Below are 27582 nucleotides of genomic sequence, written 5' to 3'. Positions count from 1 at the left end.
TGACAGGAGACAGGAGACAAATCTCAGAATGGATAGAACGATTTGGTTTTGGGAACAGATTAATAAATGTTAAAATTTTTAGATGACATCAAACTAGGAGCTATCTGTCATTTTCCATCTCTCAAGCAGCAGCTCAGAACAAGGTCTCTGTCCAGGCTTGCGTGCCTGGCTCCCATCCACACTGTTTCTACTGGAACTTTTGAACCATCACCTACATCACCTAATTCATTTTTACATACTTGCCTCATCGTGGAAATCTTCTCCACTCGAAAAGTGAATTATCCAGCATCAGTTTTCAACCTGCCAACCTCTGTGAAAGAATGTACCATTTGATTGTGATTCTGGATTCAGGCTCATATGAAACAATAATTCATTATCCTGTGGTCTCTACTCTGTAAATCTTTCTTTACCTATCCCTCCTTTATTGTACGAACGCACTAGAGGATATATAGCAACATCCTCCTGCACCACTCCCCACCACCCTCTCCCCCACTCCCCCCGACGCATTTTTAATGCATGTGCATAGACTAACCCTCTGAGTTCACCATAGCTCAGGTTTGCTCTGGAGATATTAGCTAAAATTGGATCACACCAAAAATGAGGGATTAAGAAATATGCTGCCACTTACAAAGTGGGAAATCAAAACCAAAACACCTCCTGTTTACAGACGGGTGATGCAAGGAGAAATCAGGATTATTTAAACTAAAACCCCTTTAGTCTGTAACACACTGAAGAAGAATGGTGACATTGGAGCATGTCAATTTTAAGGTGCCGATTCTGCTGCTGGCAATGATCCCCAGTAACTAGAATCCCATTCCCATTCCCATTAAGGCCAATTAGATCAGTTAAAGAGTTCATTTAAAGCTCATTGAAAGGGAAGGATGGGATATTTAAAGGGGCAGACAGCTCAACTGTTTAAAGACACTAAGGACGGAATTTTACGAGATTTTCTCTAAGTGTCGGGCAGGCATGAAACTGGGAGAGTTCCAGATCCATTTTTTGGGGGCATTTTCAGGCCCAATCGTATGCACTCTGTTTCTGAAATTTTGAACTAGTCAGTTTCTGGCCAGAAAGGCTGTGGGCAGGGCTTAACTCACCAGACAGCCTGTACACGGAGATAGGGCGGATGTGCAGATGTCAGATGCTGCACATGTGCATTAGTGGTGGCAGGAGTCTGACAGACAGAGAGAGAGCTGTCTGGCCCCTGCTACTGCAGGCAGCCTCAACTAGCTCCCCCCACCAGCAATCGCAGGGGGCCTGCAGCCTGAGATGCAGCCCCCGCTGCCCTCCTCCCACTGTCCAGACCGATCACGGTACCGCCCTCCCTCCCTCACCAATCATGGAGACCCCTCCCTTCTCTACCGATCGCGGACACCCTCCTTCCCTCAGCGATCGCGGATGCCCTCCGGCCCCCACTGATCACAAACCCCCACCCTCCCCCACTGATCGTGGACCCTCTCCCTCCCCACCAATCGTGTGCAGAGTGGCAGTAGGCCCCCCTCCCCCACAGGCCCCGCCTCCATTGGCACCACCCACCCATAGGCCCCACCCCTGGCACTGCCCCTCACAGCCCCCTCCATTGCTCCTGGCACTGTCTGGTAGGCATTGCCCAGATGCCCAGTGGGCATTGCACAGGTGCCAGGCTGGCATTGCCTAGGTGCCAGGGTGGCACTGCCAGTCTGGCACTGCCCAAAGAGCACCCCTGCCTTGCTCTCGGGCTCAATGGCCTCCGGTTCCACTGGTGAGGTCAACACGTCTGTTCTCCGTTCATGGGGAGCAGGTGTTTTCCTCGCCGGAGAGAACATCTCCCAGCGAGGCCATAAAGGCAAGCGAGCCCAAACGATTGAGCGCCGAGCTCGTTAAACACATGTTAATGAACATTATAATAAATCTGAATAAATTAACCAACCTCTCACCCATTCCCAGCAAGAGGCTGACCGTGCCAAAACTGGCTGCCGTAAAATCCCGCCAGTCGTGAAAACTGGCACCATTTGCGTGAGCTGCTTTACGCCCGATTTTACGACATTTTCCCGCCACAAAATGGGGGTAAAGCGGCGGTAAAATTCCGCCCTAAGAGTCAAATCCTCCCTCTCCACAAAGGTCTCAGCATCAAAGGTGCTCGTGTTCATTCGCCATTGAATAAAGCAAAAGTAAATATGAAACCTTGTTTGTTTAACTTGTTGAAAATTTCAGTGCCTCGATATGCTATGCTTTGTAAAGTTTGGAAATGAGGAGCTAAATGTTTGTCACAGAGACAGGAAACAGGAGCTACATTTGTTTCAGTGTCAGAAACCTGCCTTCAGTGGAACACTGATTAAAATTCAGAATTTTGTGGGGATTTGCCTTCAAGAGCAAAGACTACAGAAGATAACAGGTTGAGGGTTCTTGTTTAATTTAGTTTATTTATTAGTGTCACAAGTAGGCTTACATTGTAGTTTTTCTATGTTTCTATGGCCTAAAAGGTAGGGATGTGTTCAGCACAACTTGTGGGGCCGAAGGGCCTGTTTTGTGCTGTAGTTTTTCTATGTTTCTTCTATTAACACTGCAATGAAGTTACTGTGAATATCCCCTAATCGCCACACTCCGGTGCCTGTTTGGGTACATTGAGGGAGAATTTAGCATGGCCAATGCTAACAATGCAGTGGAAGGGTGCGTTTCTGAATGGAGGGCTGTGACAGGTGGCGTTCCTCAGGGATCAGTGCTGGGACCTTTGCTGTTTGTAATATATATAAATGATTTGGAGGAAAATGTAACTGGTTTGATTAGTAAGTTTGCAGATGATACAAAGGTTGGTGGACTTGCAGATAGCGATGAGGACCATCAGAGGATACAGCAGGATGTAGATCAGTTGGAGACTTGGGCGGAGAGATGGCAGATGGAGTTTAATCCGGACAAATGTGAGGTAATGCATTTTGGAAGGTCTAATACAGACAGGAAATATACAGTAAATGGCAGAACCCTTAAGAGTATTGATAGGCAAAGGTACACAGGTCACTAAAAGTGGCAATGCAGGTGGAGAAGGTAGTCAAGAAAGCATCGGCATGCTTGCCTTCATTGGCCGGGGTATTGAGTTTAAAAATTGGCAAGTCATGTTGCAGCTTTATAGAACCTTAGTTAGGCCGCACTTGGAATACTGGTCGTCAATTCTGGTCGTCACACTATCAGAAGGATGTGGAGGCTTTGGAGAGGGTACAGAAAAGATTAACCAGGATGTTGCCTGGTATGGAGGGCATTAGCTATGAGGAGAGGTTGGAGAAACTTGGTTTGTTCTCACTGGAACGACGGAGGTTGAGGGGTGACCTGATAGAAGTCTACAAGATTATGAGAGGCATGGACAGAGTGGATAGTCAGAAGCTTTTTCCCATGGTGGAAGAGTCAATTACTAGGGGGCACAGGTTTATGGTGTGAGGGGCAAAGTTTAAACGAGATGTACGAGGCAGATTTTTTACACAGAGTAGTGGGCGCCTGGAACTCGTTGCCGGGGAGGTAGTGGAAGTGGATACAGTAGTGACTTTTAAGGGGCGTCTTGACAAGTACATGAATAGGATGGGAATAGAGGGATATGGTCCCCAGAGGAGTAGGGGGTTTTAGTTCAGTCAGGCAGCATGGTCGGTGCAGGCTTGGAGGGCCGAAGGGCCTGTTCCTGTGCTGTAATTTTCTTTATTCTTTGTTCTTTGTTCTAACCAGCATGTCTTTCAGACTGTGGGAGGAAACCAGAGCACCTGGAGGAAACACGGATGAGAACATGCAGACTCCACACGGAGAGAACATGCAGACTCCACACAGACAGTGACCCAAGCCGGGAATCAAACCTGCGTCCCCAGCGCTGTGAGGCAACAGTGCTAACCTGTCTAGTAAATTGTGCAATATTTTACCTTATCTTTAAAAGTCCATGTGGAAATGCACTGTATTTCATTATATCTGCCCCTACAATATTCCCTGGAGGACTGAGCAAGCCTGGGCACAAACTGCCTCATGTTGATGTGCCCACATGAGACCTGCTTGAGCCAGACTGAATGATAGACATTTGGCTACAATCAATATTATCCAGTTCCAAAGGCTCCATTAGCTCCTCCTGAAAGAAGCTGAGAAGCACTTGTATGCTCCTGGGTCCTCTTACAAGCAATATTTTCAACATATTCAGGGCTGCTCAGTTACAGAGAGGTTTTGTACAAATCTGATGCCACTCTGTCATCCTAACAGATCCGATCGATTCTTTGTAACTGGTGAATTAACAGCTTTTGATCTGAATGGGGCCTTTCTCTTAATGTTACCAAAAGGTCAGTTTCAGACTGCAGTAACCTTAATCCCTACTTAATGCTGATCAGGAACCACAGTATCAGGTGCTCAGAGAGCCTGAGCTAATATACACCTCGGTATTTACCACTGCAGCTTCTCTTCCCCACCTTCTTTGTTTTTCTCTATGAGTGAGTCACTGGAAGGTGCAAATCCCCTAAGTGTGCTGTGTCTGTGAAGATAATTTTCATCAGTTAGATCAGTGCCAAATTTGCAGGCTGTGTCTGTGATTAGCAGTGGGGAAAGTGACAGCATTTTGAGATGGAAACACAAGGGATTGATTCCTGCAATCCAACTTCACTTTCGCCAGCCTCAAAGCAGCTCAGGAAAGATGCAAGAGGTCTGATATACATCTCAGATATTCCTGCCACATCGCTCCCAGGCCGCATAATTGCTCCCCCGCCCCCCAGACATTGCCTCACCTCCACAACATTAGTGACCCTCCCCCACCACCCAGTCCAATTGTGGACCCCTCCTCCCCTCCCCCTCCACTGATCTCAGGCAGAATGGCAGTGGACCCCCCCCACCCCCTCTGACCTCAGGTAGAGTGACAGCGGACCCCCCACCCACCTCCCCCCCTCACCAATCTCAAGCAGAGAGCTGTTGGATGCTAGGCACCTACCTCCTTACTAACTGGAGCGCTCAAACTTTTATGGAACATGTTTATTTTGGATGGGCGAATGCAGTGGTAAAGGGGGAAGTGCCGTTTGGGCTTGCAGCCTATTAAGTCAATTTATATGGCGGTCCCGATCGCGGCCATTTTTGGGCCTTGGTAAAGGGGGAACGGCGCGGAGGTGGACATGGATTGTGCTACTCGCCTCACACCCGACTTTACCAAGTTTTCACACCCAAAAGTGGGTGCATTGCGACGGTAAAATCGGGCTCTTTGTCTTTGTCTTCACAAAGGAGAGGGATGATGCAGACATTCTCATTAAGGAGGAGGAGTGTGAAATTTTAGGTACAATAAGCAAAGTGAGAGAGACATCTTTGAAGGTGGATAAATCAGTAGAGCCAGATGGATTATATCCCAGGCTGCTACAAGAAGCCAGGGAAAAAATAGCAATTGTTCTGAGGATCATTTCCAATCCTCATTAGGTACAGGTGAGGATTAGAGGTCAGCAAATGTTGTACAATTATTTTAAAAGGGTCCAAAGGATAGGTGAGAAAATTCTAGGACAGTCAGTCTGACTTTGGTGGTGGGTAAATTATTGGAATTAATTAGATAGGTATAGATTGGTTAGGAATAGTCAGCACGGTTGGTTAGGGAAGATCATGTCTTACTAACTTAATCAAAATTTTTGAGGAAGTAACAAGGAGGATTGATGAGGGTAGTGCAGTGGATGATGCCTACATGGATTTCAGTCAGGCATTTGACAAAATCTCACATAGCAGACTGCTCAGAAAAGTGAGATCCAATGGGATACAGGGGAAGGTGTTGAGTTGGATCCAAAATTGGCTCAATGACAGGAACCAAAAGATAATGGTCGATGGATGTTTTTGAATGGTTTCCACAGGGTTCAGTATTGAGATCCTTGCTGTTTGTTGTATATATTAATGATTTATACTTAAATGTGGGAGGCTTGATTGGGAAATTTGCAGATGACAGAAAATTGACCATGTAGTGGATAATGAAGAGGATAGCTGTCAATTCCAGAATGATATCAATGGTTTGGTTGAGTGGGCAGAGAAGTGGCAAATGGAATTCAAGCTGGAAAAGTGTGAGGTAATGTGGAATACTCAATAAACAGGAGGATATTGGGAGGGGTAGAGGAAGTGAAAGACCTTGGAGTGCATGACCCCAGGTCCCTGAAGATGGCAGGACAGGTGGATAAAGTGATCAAGAATGCATTTGGAATATTTTCCTTTATTGGGCAAGGTATAGAATAAAAAAGTAGGGATGTAATGCTGGAACTGTATACAATGCTGTTAGGGCATAGCTAGAATTGTATGTCCAATTCTGGTCACCACATTACAGGAAAGACATAATTGCTCTGGAGAGAGTACAAAGGAGATTTACAAGAATGTTGCCAGGGTGTGAAAATTGCAACTATGAGGAGAGATTGGCTAGGGAAGGGCTGTTTTCCTTAGAACAGAGGAGACTTGGGGGGGTGACCTAATTGACATGTACAAAATTATAAGGATAGACAGCGAAGAATTGTTTCCCCTAACTGAGGGGCTGATTACTAGGTGGCATAGATTTAAGGTGATTGGTAGAAGGAATAGCATGGACATGAGGAAAACGTGTTCACCCAGAGGGTGGTAGGTGTCTGGAATTCACTGCCTGATTTGATGATTGAGATTGAAACACTCAACTCATTTAGAAGGTACCTGGATCTGCATCTGAAATGCTGGAACCAGTAAGGCTACTGACCAGGTGCTGGAAAGTGGGATTAAAATGAACGGCAGATTATTTTTTCTCTTTTTTTTAGCAGGACAGACACAATGGGCTGAATGAATTCTTTTCAGTGCCATGACTTTTCTATTGTTCAATAAGTTATCAATCCCAATTGCTTTGAATGTGAAGTTAGTCTCGGATAGAAATTCCTTTTCCATACACACTGTGGTGGACTTCAGTTGTGCCTTTGTCCTACCTGGACCACCGTTGTGTGTTTGTTATGCCTGGACACATCCCCTGCCAGCTCGGCTCCTCCCCTTGTCACCTAGTATAAAGGTGGCTGTCTCCTCCCCCTTGTTCAGTTTGGGTCGATTACCTGTTGGGATGTGCTCCTGATTCTGTTATGAATAAAAGCCTACAGTTGTATTGGCACACAAGTAGTCTTTTGCCTGATTGATAGCGCATCAATTTTCTTCATAACATTTGACTGACATGGAGCAGCTTTTAAAACCCGACAAGTTAACATTGGACCCTCAAGAGGTCGGAGTCTCTGATAAATTTGACCATTGGCTGGACTGCTTTGAAGCATTCATCGACACCGCTGCGGTCGTCGACTCCGACAGCAATAAGCTCCACGTGCTCCGCGCCCGGGTAAGCGATGCAGTCTACGGTATCTTCCGGGACGCTACTACATACATGGACGCTATAGAACTCTTAAAAGGGAAGTTTTGAAAGAGCCCTAACGTGGTCTACGCCAGACATCTCCTGGCTACTCGCAAGCAGCAGCCAGGAGAATCGTGCGCCCAATTTCTGCGCGCCCTGCGGATCCTAGCTCGAGCTTGCGACTGTAAGGCTGTTACAGCAGCTCAGAACACGGAGGACCTGATCTGCGATGCCTACGTCGCGGGTGTTGACTCTACTTACATTCGGCAGCATCTGCTTGAACAGGATGGCCTGGATCTCCAGAAAACGGCCACGATGGCTGAATCGCTAGAAGCGGCCTCCCGCAATCTCGGGGCCTACCCCGCATCCCGTTTCATCGACGGTTCCACCGCGATGGCTGTTCCGGCGGGGACCAAATGCTACTTTTGCGGCCTATCCAAGCACCCTCGGCGTCGCTGCCCGGCGAAGGATGCGATCTGCTCCAGATGCGGTAAGCTAGGCCACTTTGTCAAAGTCTGCCGGGCGAAGCCGATCGCGAAGCCTCGTGGCGCCCCGTGTGTTCCGCGGGCGCAGCCATCTTTAATGCAGTCAGCGGCTGCGCACGAATCGCCATCTTTGATGCAGTCGCCGGATGCACGGGAGTCGCCATCTTTGATGCAGTCAGCGGATGCGCAGGAATCGCCATCTTTGATGCCGTCATCAAGGCGCACCGAGCGGGAAACTTTATCCGTGACGTCATCAGACGTGGACGAAGATGGATTCTTACTGGATTGCTCCATGCTAATGCTCAATATGCTTATGTAGCGTACCCTGACGGGCGGGAGGACACGGTCTCTGTCCGCGACTTGGCATCACGTCCCTCCGCCCCACTGTCCCTTGTGTTGTGCGCCCAGAGCCCACTACAGCCCTCCACCCCCCAGCCCCAGTTCCCGCTGTTCTCCATACACCACCTGGGCCACAGCTCACTTCTCTCGCCCCTGTGTACAGCTCGCTTGAGTCGCCGGTGCCGTCGCCACGCAGTACCCGACTACTGAACGGGATGACGGATGGGTCCGCCTCACACCACCTGGCGCCTCCTCTCGACGCTCAGTGCCTGGAGCCTGGGCTGACACCGCTCCCTGCTCGGACGACCCTGCGACCTGCACTACGACGCTCACGACGGCGGATCAAGCCACCAGATCGTCTGAACTTGTGACATTGTTTCCGCTTCACCCGTGTTTTTTTTAAAGGAGGGGAGAATGTGGTGGACTTCAGTTGTGCCTTTGTCCTGCCTGGACCACCGTTGTGTGTTTGTCACGCCTGGACACATCCCCTGCCAGCTCGGCTCCTCCCCTTGTCACCGAGTATAAAGGTGGCTGCCTCCTCCCCCTTGTTCAGTTTGGGTCGGTTACCTGTTGGGATGTGCTCCTGATTCTGTTATGAATAAAAGCCTACAGTTGTATTGGCACACAAGTAATCTTTTGCCTAATTGATAGTGCATCACACACCAGCTTGGGTTTTTCCTCCAGTGAAGTGACTGGGCAGACAATCACATGATGGTGAATTCAAAAGCTGGAAATCAGCCAACTGTATCTCAAAACTTCATCTACTTTGATTAGTCATAGAATCCCTACAGTGCAGAAGGAGGCCATTTGACCCATTGAGTCTGCACCGATCACAATCCCACCTAGGTTCTATCCCCACATATTTACCCCACTAATCCCTCTAACCTATGAATCCGGGACACTGAGGGGCAATTTAGCATGGCCAATGCACCTAACAGGCACATCTTCGGACTGTGGGAGGAAACCGGAGCACCTGGAAGAAACCCACGCAGACACGGGGAGGATGTGCAAACTCCACACAGTGATCCAAGCCGGGAATCGAACCTGGGTCCCTGAAGCTGTGAGACAGCAGTACTAACCACTGTGCCACCGTGTCGCAGTCAATTCTGTCATATTTCCTGTTTCTACAACACGTGTCAGTGTGGCATGAGATTATACTTCAATTAAATAATGAAGCAACTTTTAACCCCTGAGCCACACATTCTGGACTGGAAGTGAATGAATCCACCCAGTATTTATTTATTATACTTGTTGTGGGCCACTCAATCGAGGTAACACCTCTTTGTAACAAATTAGGGTGGAAACCGAACCTGTCGGAGTTAATTTACAGGAATTGACAAGTGATATTTTAGAAGGTGCATTCACCACAATAAAAGGGAATTTAATAAAGAGTGTTTATTGACTGACAATGGCAGAAGTGAGGCGTTTTTGAGCCTGAAGATTAAGTATTCACTATAGGAGCTGGGGCAAGAGTTTTTATGAGCACTTGTCTTCTGACTGTCTCCAGGGATATATATTTCCTCACTCACAGTGAGAGGTGTACAGGAGGAGGGATGGAATTCTCAATGGGTATTCCTTTATTTTCCATTAGAATGCGGGAGGAAGAAGCATTAGGAAAAGGAGAATGAGTCTACATATCCCCAAAAGACCAGGCAGATCCTATAAAATAATGTTTGTGCAATAAGTCCTCAGAGGCAGAAGTCCCTTCACCAAAATCCCTTTATTTACAAGTCTGACAACAGCATACAGAGTGCTTTCAGTTAGCAGTCTACACTAGGAGTCGCAGAGGAACTGCGTACAAAGCAAGGGGCTCCCTAATTGGCCCCTCAATTTGGCCCTTAATCAGGGAGTTCATATTCTAACAGGCCCACCTCAATTGCCTGATTAAAGTTGTTACAGTTTGATTTGTTACTCTTAGCCAAAAAGCCGATAAGCCTTCTGTGCCAGCTCCGTGTCACCATTTCCAATGCCCTCTCTGCAACTATTGTTTCAATGATAGAAAAGGCTATCTCTGATTACTTCCATCTGTCCCTCAACTCTATCCCTCAACTCCCCCCACAACTTCCTTCCAACACTTCGGCTCCTGTCAAAAAACCCCACCTATCCCAAGTTAAATTCAACAACATTCAAACTTTCAACCCTCTAACCTTTAACCTTTAGCAAACACAGGGCTAAAAGTTAGAGTTGACAGTTTGACAATATTTCTGCAACTGTTGTTCAGTCCATTCACACCCTCAGCACCACCTTTGATCCCACTGTCCTCAGTAAAATCTTTACTCTCTGGCAAGCTGATCATTCTTCCTGGAACGGCTGCCATCTTGGCTGCCAGCACAAACTGGCTTAACTATTTATTTTTCAGACCCGGCTCAACAACTCAAAGACTATTAGGCCCTGCTTGCCGCTGCCAAAACTGCTCATTTCTGGAGGATATCACCCTGAATGCAAAGGTAACTCCCAGCATTTTTTAATATCAACCAATACCTGTCTCCTTCAGTCCCTCCCCACTTCCCCTTCACCTCCAACAATGTGTTCGGAGATCATGAACTTCTTGTCACAAAGGTTGAGACTATCTGTTCAGCTGCATCTGTCTCCTCTTTCCCACTACGTTGCTTGTCCTGTCAGGCTGTCTTCAAAGTTTCCCCAGCCCTTGACCTGAACCTATTTATTTCTGCAGTTTCTGTGTGATTTTCCAGCATGTTCTCGCTGGCTGCATATCAATATCACAAATGGCGTCCCCTATGATTGGCCATTAAAAGAGATTACTATTTACTAATAAATATATTCAAAGATCAGAAATCGAATCATGACCGGGATACTAAAATTAATCTATTGAGCACTAGAAGTAAATTTTAAGTATGGATAAAGGAGTTTGAAGATAATTCCCATAGCAGATCCACCTTTGCTCTTTTATTCCCACCCTGTAACACTTGTTGTTATACCTTTCCGTTTACTCGTATCTATATAATATCCTTTATATTAATTATCTCTCTCTGTTATTTATAACTATACCTTTACATACCTTCACACTTCTCCCTTTCAGTGTCCCTACTCAATTTTACAAATATTGCCATGTGATTGGGCAAATTTCAGCTGATTTCTTGCCCAGTCAAATAGGAATAGAGCTAAAGATTAATTAACTCCAGTCCATTTTTGATATGATTTTCAATGTCCTAAAATAAGAAAGTGTTTTGAAAAGTGAAACGTGTATTTTGTTCACTTGAAGATACTATACCAAATTGTACCAGCAGAGGGAATGTGCAGGCAGAAGAGGAAAAGCTGTTTCATAACGGACGCTATTGTTTGCTTGTGCCCTTTCATATTCTGGTTCTCTCTGGCTATTTTAGTCCCAAGAACCTCACTGAGATGCAAAATACGAAGCATTCCTTCCAGGTATGAATCTTTTTGGAGCGTTTGCCAACTGATTGCAGATAAGATAGTGTCTTAAATTGCAGAATGACACACACACTCGTGTGTTTTATGTGCACACAAGCTTGGATTTAACAAGCAGGAAAGCTTTAATAGACAAGTTTTGTCACTGCGTTGCTGATGAACATGACTTTGTCAATGCCCAATCTATTAGCTTTTGATGTGCATTGCAGAGCCATATCTGTATCCCTACATTATCAAAAGTGGCTCCAATATTTCAAAGGTGAAATGACAGATTTTGCAATTAAAGATGGCAAAAGGAAAAAGGTTTTACTTTTCCATTATGGAGGACAGTAAAGAATTGGAAGAATTACATCTTACATCGGAGCAAAATGACTGAGACTCAGCTGAAAATGCAATAGCAACCTGTTCCATGCCTAAGAAATACACAATATAATTGCCTTTCACCACACTAAGCAAGAAACAACGAGACAATTGAGAATATTGCACCCGTTGCAGACACTAGCAACCAAATGTGACTTTAGTGATGTTGAACCTGTCAATCAGAAAATAAAAACACAAAAAATCAAAGACTGTCCCTCGAGCCAACTATGCGGAAGGCACTTGAGAAAGACAGAATGCTGTCAGAGCTGTTGGAGTTAGTTAGACCAGTATCGCTTTCAGAGTGCAGAGTTACTGAGGCTGCAGAAAGTGACTACTGCACGCCAAGTTCAACTCTGTGAACACTATTCATCATTCATGTGTCAGGAAACCACCTGCAAAGCAACAACAGCAGTCTCACAAAAATTGAGTTGTAATTTGTTCAAGCATTGTTTCCATTGTGGCAGTGCTTGCCCACACCAGACAGAGTGCCCTGATACTGATACACAGTGCAAAGCTTGTGGAAAGCCCAAGCTCTTTGCTCATGTTTTTCACTCGTCAGCAAAATCAACTACACCAATTCCAACAAAAGACTACCACATATGTGTACCACAGCAAGAGGTTAAGGGATGTGCAGGTTAGGTGGATTGACCATGCTAATTTGACCCTTCATGTCAGGGGATTAGCAGGGTAGATAAATGGGGTAGATAGAGATAGGGTCTGGATGGGATTGTGGTCGGTGCAGACTCAATGGGCTGAATGGCCTCCTTCTGCATTGTAGGGATTCTATGATTCTATGTATTAGCCAATGTAAAGGCGGATGACCCTGAACAGACTTTTGTGCTCTCCTTCAGACACAACAATCAGCTACATCAACCATTGGCTGCTCAGATGTAGATGCCCTCTTAGGTAAAGGAACATCTGTCAATGTCATGGCAGACTAAACATTCAAAAACTTCAGCATTGCCCCATTCTCTGTAAACCTGGGAACATGAACCTTTTCCTTTATAACAGTGACAAACCACTGAAAATTCTCCAGCCTTCTGAAAGCTAATCTCATTCAAAGACACCAGAACCAATGCTGCATTTTTCTGCCATTTTGGAGAATATGATGTGCTTATTAGTTTCCAAACAGCAATAGATCCACACATGACTGTTGTCACATACGTGGTTCCTACACATACTAACAACATTCTTGAACTGTCTGCTCACTGCTTCACCAATATTGATCACTTGAAAGGAGTTACATCCAAGTTGTATGCTGACCCCAAGGTGTCCCCAGTAGTGCATTAGCAATGGCGAATGACCTTTCATGTCAGGAAGCAGATTGAGAAGGGACTTCAGCTTCACCTTGAGGTTATTGAGAAAGTTAGGCATGAGCCTAACCCTTGGGTCTCACCCATACAAGTCATCAGGAAAGACAAGAGTGAGAAGCAGATTAGAGTCTGAATTGATTTGAAGCCACCAAACCAAAGCAATACAATGAGCAAGAGACTTGACACTGGCCATTGATGATGTCACAGAGAAAGTGAATGGTGCTTAACACTTTACCAAACATGACCTCAATGCAGGATGCCATCACATTCAGCTTGCTGAAGAATCGAGGTATCTTATAGTATTCGTCACTCAAATGTGAAAAGTGACAATGGAGGAAGAACAACACGCAAGGGACTGAACACCATCCAAAGCAAAGCAGACTGGCATCTCATCCACCAGCTTAAACATTCACTCCCACCACCACCTATGCACAATGGTAGCAGTGTGCACCATTTACAAGTTGCAGTGCAACAACTCACCAAAGCTCCTTCAACAGCACCTTCCAAACCTGCAACTTCTGCCATCTAGAAGGATAAGGGCAGCAGGTACATTGGAACACCAGCACCCTGGAAGTTCACTTCCAGGTCACTCACCATTCTGATGATATTGGTCTTCCTTCAGTGTCACTGGGTCAAAATCCTGGAACTCCCTAACAGCACTGTGGATGTACCTACAATACATGGACTGCAGCGGTTCAAGAAGGCAGCTCACCACCACCTTCTCTAGGGTAATTAGGGATGGGCAATAAATAGTGGTCTAGCCAGCAATGCCCACATGGCATGAACAAATATTATTTTTAAAAAGCTGTTTGATAAAGGAAGGCATTGTTTGTCCATGCACTTTTAAATTCTGGCTGTTTCTGACTGCTTCGGTTCCATGAACCTCACAAGGTGGGCCCCACTGGCTGTGGTCACACTGATAACTAAACATCATGGAACTTACTGGTCAATGCTGCTCACACGAAGATCAGTCTGGGCCAGGACCATCTGAAGAGTAACACACACCAGCAGAGTCTGCTATTCAATCTCCATTGGTCGCTTATGGATCTTGAGAAACCAGGCTTAAGTCTAATGCATTGAATCAGGACACTGTGGAAGACTAAGATGAAGGAGTTTGCCGATTTACTCCACCCAGGTAGACAAGTGTTGGAGCAGCAACAAGTCCTGTACAATAATCTGAGTTTCGTGTTCAGAACCTGTGCAGCAGGTGTGAACCGAGTGGCTTAGTGGTATTATTGCTGGGCTATTAATCCAGAAACTCAGCTAATGTTCTGGGGACCCATGGTTGAATCCCGCCACGGCAGATGGTGGAATTTGAATTCAATAAAAAATATCTGAATTAAGATCTACTGATGACCAAGAAACCATTGTCGATTGTTGGAAAAACCCATCTAGTTCACTAATGTCCTTTAGGGAAGGAAATCTGCCGTCCTTACCAGGTCTGGCCTACATCTGACTCCAGAGCCACAGCAATGTGGGAGTCAACTGCCCTCTGAAATGGCCTAGCAAGCCACTCAGTTCAGGGGCAAGTAGGGAAGGGCAATAAATGCTGGCCAGCCACCGATGCCTATGTCCCACAAATGAATTTTTAAAAATAATGTTGAGATAATATGCTGTCGTTCAGCTGAACTCGAGTCCGCTGCTGGGCTGGGGAGAGGGCAATGTAATCGCTCCTTCAGGGTACGTGTGGAGTTTGGATAGGACATGATTGGAAACTGCTCTGACTGAGGTCTGAGGGCAGACCGTGCAGAAACTGGAGGGAGTATGCCGTCATCCAGCAGGGAAGGTTTTGCAGAGGTTAAGGATATTAAATGTTCCATTATTGAGCTCCGCCACTCGATAAAAAATACAACAGCATATTTTACAATCCTTTATGGTTGTTTGCTAATTTGTTGCTATGGTGACTGATCAGTGATTGATTCAACATGATCATAGAGCAGATATAAATCCAGCCTTATCTCCACTGGGATTGTGCTAATCGCATCACTGTGTTTGAAAGTGACTTTTCCTCCTGCCTTTCTCAGCTGCTGCTTCACCGTATCCCAACAATCAATATCAAAAGTGTCAAAACCCATCAACTGCTCCCAGAGTTGAGGTAATCGGATATGACGTGCAACATAAAACACAGTGACTCTTTCCAATGCTTATGCATCTCAGTACAAAATACTTCAACTCAAACTCTCTCTCTGGCACAATTTTGATTTTCAAATGCCAAATAATGTGAACACACCCGCGATTGATTTGTTGCTGTTTTATTCTAGTCTTCTCCCCTGTGCTCCTGAAGATGCTGAACTCTTGTGGATAAACCCCCCTGCCCCACCCCCACCCCCCCAATTCCATTTTAACTCACAAATAAAAGCACAATACTACGGATGCTGGAAACCTGTAATTTAAAAAAAACAGTTTTCTGGATAAACTCAGCAGATCTGTCAGTATCTGTGGAGAGAGAAAAACAGAGTTAACGTTTTGAGTCCATATGACTAGAAGCTGAGTTTATCCAGCATTTTCTGTTTTTATTTCAACTTCACCCCTTCCCCATGCCACACATGGAACTCTCTGACCAACAACGAGTGTAAGCAGGTTTCTTTTTATTCATTCGTGGGACATGGGCATCGCTGGCTGGCCAATTTTTATTGCCCATCCCTAGTTGCCCTTGAACTGAGTAACTTGTGGTAACCACATTGCTGTGTCTCTGGAGTCACATGTAGGCTGGACCAGGTAAGGACAGCAAATTTCACAATAGTGAACCAGATGGGTTTTTCCAACAATCGACAATGGTTTCATAGTCATCAGTGGATTCTTAATTTCAGACATTTTTTATTGAATTCAAATTCCACCAGTTGCCGTGGTGGGATTAATGGTCTAGTGATAATACTTAATAGTCTAGTGATAATACCACTAGACCATTGCCTCCCTAGAAACTAGATAAAGGTTATATAAGGAAAGCTAACCACATTTATACCACTCAGTCAGGCTTTGGTAGCCCCAGATGAAGGCAATCCTTTTCCCATTATTTCTGTGTATTTGCAGAGAGCATGTTTTTATTCTAGACAGGCTGATATACAATAACAGTTTGAATTTTTGAATGACATGTCGCTCCTTTAATTGTTGCATCCATATTAGTGATATTTACTTCTGCGTGGCTGGCTCCCAGCTATTTAATTTTAAGCAACTTGAGGATTAGCGAAGCAAACTTGATCTGATTAGGTTCTGACTGGAAGAGACTGGTTAACGGAGACAGGCCATCTTCTGAACTTTACAGCTTTCTCCAGAGAGTAGCTGTCTGTTTATCTCATTTACTCACACAAAAACAAAAAGGATTCTGTTTCAAATGCAGCCAACAGACGTTCATTTTCAATTCACCGCATAACAGCCTGAGTAAAATTGACAAGCAATCGGGAGATTTTCTGCTTTGAAGCAAAGGTCGTACCGCTAGCACTAACCAGTTGAGGTTAGTCGCTGCAATGTAGACCATGGCTCAGGCTTGGCCATAATGCTCCCCATAGTTGAACCCTATCTGGACTCATTAATAATTATTTACAGCCAAAGAATATCATTGTTTTTAGGGAAGGAGGGAGAAACATAGAAACATAGACGATAGGAGTAGAATGAGGCCATTTGGCCCTTCAAGCCTGCTCCGCCATTCATCACGATCATGGCTGATCATCCAACTCAATAGTCTAATCAGTTTTCACCCCATAAACTTTGATCCCATTCACCTCAAATGCTATATCTCGCCGCCTCTTGCATACATTCAATGCTTTGGCATCAACTACTTGCTGCGGTAATGAATTCCACAGCCTCACCACTCTTTGGGTGAAGAAATGTCTCCTCACCTCCATCCTAAATGGTCTATCCTGAATCCTCAGACTGTGACCCCTGGTTCTGGACTCCCTCACCATCAGGAACATCCTTCCTGCATCTACCCTGTCTAGTCATGTTAGAATTTTACAAGTCTCTATGAAATCCCCCCCTCATTCGTCTGAACTCCAGTGAAAACAATCCTAACCACTTGGGGTGAATGGGATTCAATCTCTCCTCATACATCAGTCCCGCCATCTCTGGAATCAGCCTGGTAAACCTTCGCTGCACTCCCTCGAGAGCAAGAACATCCTTCGTCAGAAAAGGAGACCAAAACTGCACACAATATTCTGGGTGTGGCCTCGCCAAGGCCCTGTATAATTGCAACAGCACATCCCTGCTCCTGTACTCGAAGGTTGGGTGGAGGTGATCATACAGTTATTGAGAATCAGGGATGTCTACAGCTGCCTTCTACATATTATGACCAACAGAATCATGTTCAATTTTCAGGACTTGTAACCCAGATTCTGGAGAGATTAAATCACAGAACTGTTACAGAGCACAAGGAAGCCATTTGGCCCATCATGTCAGCACTGACTCTCCAAATGAACAATTCACCTAGTTCCATTTTCTCACCTTCTCCCTGTAACCCTGCACATTCTTCCTTTTCAAATAACGGTTTAACTCCCTTTTGAATACTTTGATTGACTCTGCCGCCACCACACTCTCAAGCAGTGTATTCCAGACCCTAACCATTTGCTACAGGAAAAAGTTTTCCCTCATGTTGTTTTTGCTTATTTTGCCAATCACTTTAAATTTGTGCCTTCTTGTTCTCGATCCTTTCACCAGTGTGAACAGTTTCTTCCTATCTGCTCTGTCCGGACCCCTCATGAATCCCTCTGGCAGATCTCCTCTCAGCTACCTCTTCTCCAAGGGAAACATTCCCCAGCTTCTCCAATCATCTCCTCATCCCTGGAACCATTCTTATGAATCTTCTCCATACTCTCTCCAATGTCTTCACATCCTTCCTAAAGTGTGGCACCCAGAACTGAATGTAATACTTCAGCTAAGACTGAGTTAATGTCTTGTACAAACTCCTTGCTCTTAACTTGTATAAGATATTAATTCAGCCTCAGCTGGAAATTGCATCCATTTCTGGACTTACTCTAGGCCCCTGTTATAAAGCCAAGGATACTGTACGCTTTATTAACCGCACTCTCAGCTGCCACCTACAATGATCTATGCACATGTAAACCCAGGTCCCTCTGCTACTGCATTCCTTTAGCTCCCCTTTAGCATTGTACACTTTATATTGTCTCTCCATGTTCCTCCAACCAAAATTAATCTCCTCACACTTCTCCACATTGAACTTCATCTGCCACCTGCCAGCCCATTCCATGAACCTGTCTCTGTCCTTTTGAAGTTCTACACTGTCCTCACAGTTCACAATGCCTCCATATCTTGTATATGAAGATATAAATTAGGAGTAGGCCACTCAACCCATCTGCAGGTGGCAGATGAAGTTCAATGTGGAGAAGTGTGAGGAGATTAATTTTGGTTGGAGGAACATGGAGAGACAATATAAAGTGTACAATGCTAAAGGGGAGCTAAAGGAATGCAGTAGCAGAGGGACCTGGCTGAACATATGCACAGATCATTGTAGATGGCAGACAGGCTGCTCTGTCATTCAATGAGATCATGGATATAATTGTAACCTCAACCACATTTCCACCTACCTGCAATAACCTTTCACCCCCTTTCTTATCAGGAATCCATCTAGCTCTGCGTTAAAAATATTCAAAGACTCTGCTTCCACAAACCTTTGAGGAAAACAGTACCAAAAATGTTCAACCCTCAGAAAAACATTCTCCTCATCCCCCTGTCCTAAATATGTGATCCTGTATTTTTAAACAATGACCTCCAGTTTTAGTTTCTCCCACAAGTGGAAACATCCTCTCCACATCCATCCTGTCAAGACCCCTCAGGATCTTACATTTTTTTTGATTAAGTCACTTCTTACTCTTCTAAATTCCAGCGGATACAAACCTAGCCTGTCCAACCTTTCCTCATAAGACAACCCACCCATTCCAGGTATTTAGTAAACTTTTTCTGAACTGCTTCCAACACATTTATATCCTTCCTTAAATAAGGAGACCAGTACTGTAGATACTCCAGATAAGGTCTCACCAATGCCCTGTATAACAAGAGCATAACCTCCCTTCTTTCATATTCAATTCCCCTCACAACAAACAATAACATTCTATTAACTTTCATAATTACTTGCTGTACCTGTATACTAATCTTTTACAATTCCTGCACTCAGCCACCCAGATCCCTCTGCATTTCAGAGTCATTTAGATAATAAGCCTCTTTCATATTCTTCCTGCCAAATTGACAATTTTTTACTTTCTCACATGATTCCCCATTTACCAGGTCTTTGCCTGCTCACTTAACTATCCATATCCTTTTGTAGACTCCTTGCAATCACTTCACAACATACTTTCCTACCCATCTTTGTGTTATCAACAAATTGAGCAACCAACCCTCGGTCCCTTCATCAAAGTCAATTATATAAATTATAAAATATTGAGGGCCCAGCAGTGATCTCTGTGTCACACTGCTCGTCACATCCTGCCAACCAGAAACTGACCCATTTATGCCTACTCTGTTTCCTGTTAGTTAGCCAAACTTCTATCCATGCCAATATGTTACCCTGACACCCTGAGTTTCTAATTTCTGCAATAATCTTTGATGTGGCACCTTATCAAATATCTTCTGGAAATCTGGGTGCTCAGTCAGTGTGACCTGGGTGCTCAGTCAGTGAGACCTGGGTGCTCAGTCAGTGTGACCTGGGTGCTCAGTCAGTGTGACCTGGGTGCTCAGTCAGTGAGACCTGGGTGCTCAGTCAGTGAGACCTGGGTGCTCAGTCAGTGTGACCTGGGTGCTCAGTCAGTGTGACCTGGGTGCTCAGTCAGTGTGACCTGGGTGCTCACTCAACGAGACATGGGGCGGGACTTTAGGGCCTCGCTCAGCCCGAAACAGTAAAATCCTGCTCAAGGTCAATGGACCTTCCCATTGTTCGATCCTCACCTGCTCCTATTGCCATGGCGGGTGGGCAGTAAAGTTCCGGCGATGGGGTTCCTTTCACTTTTGGTGCAGACAGTAATAAGGCAGGTGGGCTCCATCATACAGCTTACCTGCTTTTCCTCTTCATCGTGTGACCAGCGGTGTGCCCCAGGGATCAGTGCTGGGTCCACTGTTATTTGTCATTTATATCAATGATTTGGATGAGAATATAGGAGACATGGTTAGTAAGTTTGCAGATGACACCAAGATTGGTGGCATAGTGGACAGTGAAGAAGGTTATCTCGGACTGCAATGGAATCTTGATCAATTAGGCCAGTGGGCTGACGAATGGCAGATGGAGTTTAATTTAGATAAATGTGAGGTGATGCATTTTGGTAGATTGAACCAGTGTAAGACTTACTCAGTTAATGGTAGGGCATTGGGGAGAGTTACAGAACAAAGAGATCTATGGGTACATGTCCATAGCTCCTTGAAAGTGGAGTCACAGGTGGACAGAGTGGTGAAGAAAGCATTTAGCATGCTTAGTTTAATTTGTCAGAGCATTTAATACAGGAGTTGGGACATCTTGTTGAAGTTCATAGAACAATGATCGTAGAAACCCTACAGTACAGAAAGAGGCCATTCGGCCCATCGAGTCTGCACCAACCGCAATCTCACCCAGGCCCTACGCCCATATCCCCAAATATTTTACCCACTAATCCCTCTAACCTACGCATCTCAGGACACTAAGGGGCAATTTTAGCATGGCCAATCAACCTAACCTGCACATCTTTGGACTGTGGGAAGAAACCGGAGCACCCGGAGGAAACCCACGCAGACACAAGGAGAATGTGCAAACTCCACACAGACAGTGACCCAAGCAGGGAATCGAACCCAGGTCCCTGGAGCTATGAAGCAGCAGTGCTCACCACTGTGCCACCGAGCTGCCCAAGTTGAACAAGACATTGGTAAGGCCACACTTGGAATACTGTGTACTGTTCTGGTCACCCCATTATAGAAAGGATATTATTAAACTAGAAAGAGTGCAGAAAAGATTTACTAGGATGCTACTGGGACTTGATGGTTTGAGTTATAAAGAGAGTTTGGATAGACTGGGACCTTTTTCCCTGGAGCATAGGAGGCTTACGGGTGATCTTATAAAGGTCTATAAAATAATGAGGGGCATAGATAAGGTAGATAGACAATATATTTTCCCAATGGTAGGGTAGTCTAAAACTAGAGGGCATAGGTTTAAGGTGAGAGGGGAGAGATACAAAAGGGTCCAGTGGGGCAATTTTTTCCACACAGAGGGTGGTGAGTGTCTGGAACAAGCTGCCAGAGGTAGTAGTAGAGGCGGGTACAATTTTGTCTTTTAAAAAGCATTTAGACAGTTACATGGGTACGATTGGTGTCGAGGGATATGGGCCAAATGCGGGCAATTGGGACTAGCTTCATGGTAAAAACTGGGCGGCATGGACAGGTTGGGCAAAAGGACCTGTTTTCATGCTGTAAACGTCCGTGACTCTATGACTCTAACTGTAGACCATAGCTGGGAGTCATGTTCCATTAAACGTTAAACTCAGAACTAGCATTGCTGATGTCCAAGTTGGGAAATAGCTTCATTTGCCAGGTCGCTGAGATGGCTGATCTACCTCCTGTTTGCAGCAGTACTCCAGTGGGATTTCACTTTGATTCTGCTATAACGTGTTTTGTATTGTTCTCTTCTCCTTGTACATTATGCTTTCTTCAATGTTGTTTCGAAGCTGTCTCCTACTTTCGTTATCCCCCGGGGATAGTGCTTTGAGCTCTGCGTGACTTTCTGAAAGAATCTGTGATTGTTCCATTCCCCTTTCCCTCTCAGGTGCTGCTCCGTAGCTGGTGCATATTCTTCTTTCATCTTTCCTTGTCATTATTTTTGTCTGAGCCTCAGCATTGCAGCCTGGAGTTTCTGTTTGCTATTTTAACACTAGCAGATGCTGCAGACATTTCAATACAGGAATCTTTACCAGTGGGCTCCGGTTCCTGGAAATTTTTTTGATTAATTCATGGGATATGGATGTCGCTGGCTGGCCAGCATTTATTGCCCATACCTAGTTGCCCTTGAGAAGGTGGTGGTGAGCTACCTTCTTGAATCACTGCAGTCCATGAGCTGTGGGTTGACCCACAATGCCGTTAGAGAGGAAATTTCAGGATTTTGACCCAGCGACTGTGAAGAAACGGGAATATATTTCCAAGTCAGGGTGATGAGTGGCTTGGAGGGAAACTTGCAGGTGGTGGTGTTCCCATGCATCTGCTGCCCTTGTCCGTCTCGATGGAAGTGGTAGTGGGTTTGGGGGGGTGCTGTCTAAGGATATTTGGTGAATCACTGATGAAACGGGAATCTTCACCAGTGGGCTCTGGTTCCGGGGATTTGGACACAGTAAGGAGTCTAACAACACCAGGTTAAAGTCCAACAGGTTTATTTGGTAGCAAACGGCACTAGCTGCTCCTTCGTCAGGTGAGTGGGAGATCTGCTCATAAACAGCAACAGGGCATATAAAGACACAAACTCAATTTACAGAATAATGAATAATGATTGGAATGTGAGTCTTTACAGCTAATCAAGTCTTAAAGGTACAGACAATGTGAGTGGAGAGAGCATTAGCACAGCTTAAAGAGATGTGTATTGTCTCCAGACAGGACAGCTAGTGAGACTTTGCAAGTCCAGGCAAGTTGTGGGAGTTACAGATAGTGTGACATGAACCCAAGATCCCGGTTGAGGCCGTCCTCATGTGTGCGGAACCTGGCTATCAGTCTCTGCTCAGCCTGGACTTGCAAAGTCTCACTGGCTGTCCTGTCTGGAGACAATACACATCTCTTTAACTTGTGCTAATGCTCTCTCCACTCATATTGTATGTACCTTTAAGACTTGATTAGCTGTAAAGACTCGCATTCCAATCATTATTCTGTAAATTGAGTTTGTGTCTTTATATGTCCTGTTTGCTGTTTATGAGCAGATCTCCCACTCACCTGACAAAGGAGCAGCGCTCCGAAAGCTAGTGGCGTTTGCTACCAAATAAACCTGTTGGACTTTAACCTGGTGTTGTTAGACTCCTTACTGTCTTTACCCCAGTCCGGCATCTCCACATCCTGGGATGGAAACAGGAATCTTCACCAGTGGGCTCTGCTTCCTGGGATGGAAACAGGAATCTTCACCAGTGGGTTCTGCTTCCTGGGATGGAAACAGGAATCTTCACCAGTGGGTTCTGCTTCCTGGGATGGAAACAGGAATCTTCACCAGTGGGTTCTGGTCCCTGGGATGGAAACAGGAATCTTCACCAGTGGGTTCTGGTCTCTGGGATGGAAACAGGAATCTTCACCAGTGGGTTCTGGTCTCTGGGATGGAAACAGGAATCTTCACCAGTGGGTTCTGCTTCCTGGGATGGAAACAGGAATCTTCACCAGTGGGTTCTGCTTCCTGGGATGGAAACAGGAATCTTCACCAGTGGGTTCTGCTTCCTGGGATGGAAACAGGAATCTTCACCAGTGGGTTCTGCTTCCTGGGATGGAAACAGGAATCTTCACCAGTGGGTTCTGGTCCCTGGGATGGAAACAGGAATCTTCACCAGTGGGTTCTGGTCTCTGGGATGGAAACAGGAATCTTCACCAGTGGGTTCTGGTCTCTGGGATGGAAACAGGAATCTTCACCAGTGGGTTCTGGTCCCTGGGATGGAAACAGGAATCTTCACCAGTGGGTTCTGGTCTCTGGGATGGAAACAGGAATCTTCACCAGTGGGTTCTGGTCTCTGGGATGGAAACAGGAATCTTCACCAGTGGGTTCTGGTTCTTTGTCCACCGCTGACCAGTTGACCCAGAGAAACAACTTATCTCACAGGGCCAACCAGTGGTGTTGGCTTTCAGTTCAGGCACAGTGATGCTGAATAAACACTAAGATTGCACTGGTAAACAGATTCAAATGCTAGAGACAAGTTTATTATTGGAATAGTGTTATTAAACTTCATGTCAAAACCACAACTTTGCATACAAAGAAAATATTTTAACTTCTTCATCCACCTTTCAGCTTTCTCGTGCTTATTCTTTCTCGGGCCTACTTTAATGTTTACGATTATTTAACTCCCTTATCTCCACTCAACCCATTTTAACCTCTTTATGAAGGGCACATCTGTAGAAATTGCTTTAGGAGAGGATAGACTTGGCTGTGCAGCCCTATCCTTTCCTTCTCCCCTATGTACTCTATGTTTTGCCTGTAAAGCACAAGAAATAATGCTTTTCACTGTACACCAATACATGTGGCAATAATAAATCAAATCAAATCATAGCCAAATAGCTTTCTAACCTTCACTGTCAAATCATATATATAAACTTAAAAGGTATTTGAAAGACAGCAGAGATAACTCCTGGATCTCATGTGCCTTGGTCAAATACTCCTTTTATCAACGAACAAAAAATAAATTATTTGGTTACTCACCTCATTGCTGCTTGTGGGATCTTGCTGTGTGAAACCTGACTGCATCTGTCCGTATAAAACAGTCACTTTACTGGGAAGCAATCTGTTGCCTGCGAGGTGTTTCAAGATCTTTCTCAAGGGTATAATCACAGAATAATAAAAAGATAAGGTAAAGTCGCCATACTCCGAGATGACCACATGCTGCTCTCTTTGAGGGAAAGAATTGGCTGGTGGTGATTTTAACCTGAGCATCACCACACCTCAGATGCGGGACAAGGCTGAAGGCACTCATGAATAACCTCAGCCACAGCACTGAAGCTGGCCATTCAGCCCAATGTACACATGCTGTCTCGTCGACAGCGCGTTCCAATCAATCTCACTCATTTTCTCTTTTCCCACAGACTTGCCAATCTGTTACTTTCAAGTATTTATCGAATTTGCTTTTGAAAAAGATGAGTGAATCAGCTTCCACCATCCTTTGAGACAATGCATTCCAGACCATAATTACTCACCATGTATAATTAAAAAATCTCTCATCTCCTCGCTGATCCTTTTGCCATTTATTGTATATCTGTGTCCACTGGTTGCCAACACTTAGACTCATGGAATGATACAGCACAAAAAGAAGTCATTCAACTCATTGTGCCAGTGGCAGTCTTTTGGTAGAGATATCCATTTCATCACACTCCCCTGTTCTCGCCTCAGAGCCCTGGAATCTTCTCTCTTCACATATTTGTCCAAGTTCCTTCTGAATGTTACCATTAAATCTGCTTCAACCATTCCACCAAGCAGTACATTCCAGATATTAACAACTCATTGCTACAGAAAGTACCACAGGCAGTCTTATTTATTCTATCAAAACCCTTCATGGTTTTGAACACCTCCAGTTAATCTATCCTTGAACGTCTCTGCTCTAAGAAGAGAAAGTAGCTTCCCTCTTCTCTCCATGTAACTGAAGTACTTTATCCCTGATACTATGTAAGTAAAGCTCCTTCTGCACCCTCTTTAAAGTCTTGTTATCATTCCTAAAGTGTGCTGCCCAGATTTGAGCATAATACAGGTCTAACCTGTGATAAACAAAACTTTAGCATAACTTTCTTGCTTTTGCATTCTATTTTCTATCAATAAAGCCAAGGATCGAATATTTTTTTTAAAACAGCTTTCTCAATCGCCTTGCCGCTTGCAAAGATCTGAGTACATCCATTGACAAGTGTTTCTGTTCCCCTCTGTCAGAACAATCTTATCCTGTTCTAGGGGATTGATTTTTAATGTTCCGACACTGTTGGATGAGCAAATACATATTTAACGTGTAACATCTCTTTCCGCATGCTGAAAAGTAGAGCATCGCTGCACCCTTGAAATAAAGTAGATAAGCTATTGGTTTTCTCCAAGGGAGGATGTATTGTGCATGCCACAAAATAGTTTCTTTGTAATCTGGGAGCACTGGGATCATTGCAGGCTAATCCTAGGAGAGTGGCTCCACTATATTTAGAACCATAAAATCTTAACAGTGCAGATGGAGGTCATTCGGCCCATCAAGTCTGGATCAATTCCCCAAAAGAGCATCTTACCCAGGCCCACCACCAATATCCCCTACCCCTCTACCCCCATAGTCCCGTGCATTTAGCAATCCACCTAATCTACACATTTTTGGACTGTGGAAGGTAACTGGAGCACCCAGAGGAAATCAACAAAGACATGGGGAGAATGTGCAACTCCGCACAGTCAGCCAAGGCCGGAATTGAACCTGGTTCCCTGGTGCTCTGAGGCAGCAGTGCTAACCATTGTGCCACTGTGTTGCCCCACTCAGCATTGGGCTGCCGGCCTCTCGGGCGGGAATAGGCCCCGCCCCCTGATTTTCAGCATGAATCTCCCTGAGGCACTCTGCAGTGCTCAGAGCGTGGAAGATTCATTTTTAAAATCCCGCTAAAAAAACTAGCGGGAGTTACTCCAGTTTTTACGCAAATTTGGCACTTAGAATTTTTTTGGGAGAATCCGGGCCTGATATTTGTCATCCCAATCACCTCAGTGACATCTCATTTCTCCTCCACCCGATAACTCATGCCTCCCCCTCAGTAAGTCAAAGGTGAAACTTCCGATTCTGCAGTTTGTCCCGATGCTGCAGATTGAACAGTTTTCCCTTACACTGTGGAATCTGCTGTCTGAGACAGTCTATTTTTGTCCCTGTAATCTGTCCTTGATCTGTCTCTCTTTTGTTAATATCATTTCATAAATCCCTATGTTCACTTCTATTCCAGTGAGACACTGTTTAATTATCCATTTTACAGCTGCCAGTGTCTCTATGATGAAGCCCCGCCTAATACATCCTTCACGCCAACCTTTACATCTGCTTCCTCAACCTCCCAGAGTCCTATCCAATAATTGAAGTCAATCTGCTCCCTTTCTCCAAAGTACAGACGCTGCTGTGATTGTTCAGAATGAGAAAGGAGTCACTAGCAGGTGATTTGACGAACCAAGCCCTCACTGTTAATACCACACTCCCATCATTTAAAACTTCACTTCTGCAGTGCCCATGCACAACCGAACATCGTGAATAAAAAAATATATGCCCAAATATTCTTCAGATTAAATGATTATCTCGTCCTGCTCTTTATGATGCTGAGCTGAATAAAAGGGCAGCTCTAAGTCAAAGCTGAAGTTCTTGAACACCCTGAGCTGACTGACATCAACAGCTTGTGTGGCTTTTGCTACCAAATAAACCTGTTGGACTTTAACCTGGTGTTGTTAAACTTCTTACTGACATCAACAGGCCAGGGTATATTATGAAGTTAGACTAGATCCCAACTACTTGCTATTTTGGCACTAGTGTGAGGATAAGGGGCGGGATTTTCTGCCATGCTCGCCCCGAAACCAGACTTTTCCATGGTTCGCCCCTCGCCCGCTATTATTCCCGTGGCGGGTGGGATGGGAAAATTAGCCCCAAGCTGTTTCACTCCAGATGTGACTCTATTGACACACAAGGAAGTTATTATCAAAACAAACTGTATTTAACAACACAGTTCAACAACAACAAATGCATTAACTTAACATTTTCCAATTGAACAATACTTAAACATGAAAAGATTG

The sequence above is a fragment of the Mustelus asterias genome, chromosome 12 (genome assembly GCF_964213995.1).
Source record: "Mustelus asterias chromosome 12, sMusAst1.hap1.1, whole genome shotgun sequence".
Taxonomy (NCBI): domain Eukaryota; kingdom Metazoa; phylum Chordata; class Chondrichthyes; order Carcharhiniformes; family Triakidae; genus Mustelus; species Mustelus asterias.
Note: the sequence above shows the minus strand (reverse complement) of the source record.